The following is a 4683-nucleotide window of genomic DNA, read 5'->3' on the forward strand; positions in this document are numbered from 1 at the left end:
TTAATGACGCATCCAAGGTGGTAACTAGTGGTGTCCAAGACATCTGCATAGCAGATCATAAATTGGTCTATGTAAAGTACACCCTAAAGAGAAGTAAAGCAAAACCAAAGATTATCACCGTCAAAAATTACAAACTTTTAGATGAAGAAGCATTCAAGAATGATATAGAGAATGCTCCTTGGTGGGTATGCTCAACATTTGATGATATAGATGATATGACATGGTGCTGGTCAAAAATGTATGAGAATGTAGTTGAGGACCACATCAAGAGAAGAAAAGCGAAGATCAGGTCTGACTCCTTACCCTGGATTGACAGCAAGATCAGAAAGATGATGAATTATAGATACAAACTTTTAAGAAAATGCGATTGAACACCAAAGACGTCAAACGAATGGAACCAATATCGGAGGGCAAAAATGAAGCAAGGAAACTCCTAAGGAAACCCCTGCCAATATTTGCGTAGAAATCGTTCATAACTTCAGCTTTCTCTTTGTCGCCAACAATTAGCTCTCCCTCTTTCGATTTTAATGGGCCTATTTTCGTTCTTTTTCCCTTATTGGTTACTTTGCTATAAATCTTCCAGAAATCTTGCTTGCTAGTTACTTCACTGAACTGCTCTCTCCAATTCAGTGAAGTAATTCAATGCAGTTCAGTGAAGTAACTAGCAAGCAAGATTTCTGGAAGATTTATAGCAAAGTAACCAATAAGGGAAAAAGAACGAAAATAGGCCCATTAAAATCGAAAGAGGGAGAGCTAATTGTTGGCGACAAAGAGAAAGCTGAAGTTATGAACGATTTCTACGCAAATATTGGCAGGGAGATATCACAAACATTCACACAAAATAATGGCAAGAAATTGAACATGTATATAGAATAACTCCTACAGTACAAGATCCAAGCTACGACAATTCTTCGAGATGTTATCTTGAAGCAGTTAAGGAAAATAAGTCCGCATAAAGCGTCAGGACCTGATTCAGTTACCAGCAGAGAACTGAAAATTCTTCAAGGCAGCATTGTAAACAGCCTGGATATTATTTTCAAATCAAGTTTCCAACAGAGTGTATTTCCAAGATGCTGGAAGATAGCACGGATTAAATCTTCTTTCAAGAAAGGAAAGAAAAAAGAGAGAACAAATTACAGGCCTCTCTCAATGTTGTCCATCCCATCTAAGCTACTAGAGAGTCAAATCTGCAACACTGTCGATAACCATTTAGACGATAACAACATTGTGACTGACATGCAGTGGGGATTCGCCAAAGGAAGATCTACGGAGGGTATCCTCTTAAAATTGACAGAGTCATGGAAACAATCAGTTGATAACGGCTTGATTGTTGGTGTGGTGTTTATAGACTTCCAAAAAGCTTTCGATACGGTTTCCCATGAAATTTGTCGTATAAATTGCAAGCAGCTGGAATTTCTGAAAATTTACACGCATTGATTATGAATTATCTTACAGACAGGATTCAGTATGCTGAGATTAATGGTGAGTGCAGTTCAACAAAACATGTAAAGTTTGGTGTTCCCCAAGGATCCTTACTAGGCCCTAAGCTGTATAGTTTACATGTCAATGACTTACCATCTGCAATTACGCAAGGTGAAATGTATCTCTTTGCAGATGATGCAACCGTTTATTGCACAGGCAAAGACTTGGAAAGTGTTGTAGACACATTAAACGGCATAATGGATGAGATACATAGTTGGTGCATATGGAACAAGTTGAAAGTACATCCAGGAAAATGTGAGGCAATGTTCATGATGAGGTCTCCCTTTATAGGGCCAATGAGACCCATTTTGTATGGAGACGACCACATAAAGATTGTCCAAGAATCAACTTGTCTTGGATTGCGAATAGACAACAGGCTAGATTGGAAGCCTCAAGTACAAAATGTATGCAGAAGTTTTTCCAAGAAACTGGGTGCATTGAAAAGAATGAGACGCCTACCATCAAAAGTCTTAGAAGAAATATATTACACAACAATCATTGCCAGGACAACGTACTGCATTTCAGTGTGGGGCAGGGCCGTAAATCTGTCATGTGAATTGGGGGGGGGGGGGGTCAGCAGAGCGAATGAATATAAAGTATGCAGTGGGTCATGGCACCACAAGGGTATGTGTTATGCTTTATGGAAACAGTTGAGGGGCAAATTACTTTAAAAACAAAAGTCAATATTTTTGGATTTCTCAAGACTTTCTGCTCTATAGAAGGTATTTACAGATATTCCTTAGTACATTGACTTGTGTTGATAATTGGATGGATAACATTTTTCAGAGATGGCCCCAAGAAATTGAGCCTTGGGAGCTAAGAATCAAGTTAACTGTCGTAGTGGGACCCACCATGGTTGGGTCCGACGCGGAAGAAAATTTTTGAAATTTTATCTTCTAGAAAGGCCTCCCCCAGACTAAATTTAATAAAAAACTAGAATCGCTCAGGATAGAAAGTTCGGCGTTTTTCAGAAGAACACAGATTATTGTTTATTGGGTGAAATTTTGGAGGGGAAGAATCATGCTTAAACCTTAGTGACAGACTTTGGGGAAATGTGAGACGCTGTTGTATTGATTGGTAGAAATTTACTTTCTGAACAGAAATGTGCGTCTTCCTTATTTTGAGTGCTTTCAGTAGGCCATGTTTACAGATCAAAAATGAATACATTTTAATGATACAAAAAGTGATTTACTGAATAAAAGCAAATAATAGACAAATAATAGAAATGCACGTAAATAAGTTAGTAAATAGGTCAAATAAAATGACAGATTGCTCTCTTTTTATTTTGTACTTTGTTTTCAAAAATAAAACGGTAAAAAACGGTAAGTTTTTATCTTGTAAAAATTATAAAAACCACTCTGCTTACAAAAATAACCTTATTGCCTGAGGTTTGTTGCAATAACACAGAAAAACGTAGTTTGGTTCTAACCCGGCTACCAGGGATTTCTTTCTTTCAAGGAAAATGATGGTAATTTCTCCAAAAAATCGTTTTGCTCCAGATTTTTTGGGGGGGTCCAGTCCCCCCCGTCCCCCCCGGGATTTACGGCCCTGGTGTGGGGAAACTGTTCTGAAGCTACATTTATTATGCTTGAGGATAACCATGCTAGGGCAGCGAGGCTAATACACAATCTACCTCGAAGCTTAAGTAATGAAGAGAGCCCTGCAGGAGCAAATTGGCAGCCAATCTCATTTTTGTATAAACGGAGGCTGCTCACATTAATGCACCAGATATACTTTGGATCAGCTGATCAATCAATTGCACAGATGTTTCAAAAGAAAGACCCGGAAAAACAAAGAACAAGAAATAAACTCCAGTTCGAAGTGAAAAGATATAATACAAAGACTGGGAGAAACAGTTTCACATACATAGCAACATCCCAGACCAAATTAAGGACGCAGAAAGTGTACAAACTTTCAAAACAAGACTAAAAAAGGCGCGTCAGACAATAAATAACTTCACTTTTCAAAAAGGATTAACTGGATTTTTAAACAAAGAGAATGATTTTAAATATTACTAGACTGCTAGTAAACAATTTTTAAATTTTTTTTATCTTTTACATGATGTAATAATTATTTCTTTTAGCCTTTAATTTATAGCAGGTCCACATCAGCTCTTTTGAGTTGCCAGACTTTCTAACCTGCTTAAAAAATAAAAAATGTATGTATGTATGTATGTATGTATGTATGTATGTATGTATGTATGTATGTATGTATGTATGTATGTATGTATGTATGTATGTATGTATGTATGTATGTATGTATGTATGTATGTATGTATGTATGTGTGTATGTATGTATGTATCTTTACCAAGGATAAATTTCCAAGCAATAAAAACAAATTTGAAACTTCATTGCCTATGAAATATCTGTTCCTCTACATGAGCGTAAATTATGATTATGGCATATGATTTTGGCTACATTATGTAGACGGCGCCACGAAATTGAGCGCGGGGGGAGGGGGGGGGGCTAAGAATCAAGCTTAATGAGGTAGGAGGACCCACCATGGTTGGCTCTGACGTTAAAGAAAATTTCTAAAAGGAGAGCTAAGAAGCATCTCCCAGACTAAAATTTAGCAAAATACTATACTGCTTGGGAAAGATAATTCGACGCTTCTCGAGAAAACTGATTATTGTTTAATGGGAAAAATTTAAAAAGTAACGGAAAATTGGTAAAAATATTCTTATCTTGACCAGCTCTCTAGCCTCCCAGTGGCGCTCTGTCTATCATGAAAATAATTTACAACTTAAATTAATTTGTGTGGACTCAACATTGTCCTCATAAACATATACATCAACCATCATTGCATCCATTGGCTATGACAGTTCAGTTAGAAATGCTTTCGTTTTGTTAATAACTGAGCTCTTCCAGACATACCTGTTCCGTTCGCTTAAAATGCAATGTCAGGAAGCTTCAGTGGTGGCGTTTCTGTGGCTGCGCTACAATAAAATTCTTCTTAGCGCCCTATAAAATCTTCGATTGCCCTACGAAACCGACTATTTTTAGATTGAGGGGATATCACAACCCCCCCCCCCCCCCCCACACACACACACACACACACCCTTGCGGGATTTTCGCGTGGAATGATGTTGCACGGTCTGTTACGAAGTTGCATCAGGCAGTCGGCAAGATCGCGTCCTGTTTTATCTGTCACGTGGCAAACTCAAAAGGAGATTTCACCATTTTGCATCATATAAACATCCG

Source organism: Rhopilema esculentum, chromosome 10, assembly GCF_057945365.1.
Source record: "Rhopilema esculentum isolate cy_ngs chromosome 10, ASM5794536v1, whole genome shotgun sequence".
Taxonomy (NCBI): Eukaryota; Metazoa; Cnidaria; class Scyphozoa; order Rhizostomeae; family Rhizostomatidae; genus Rhopilema; species Rhopilema esculentum.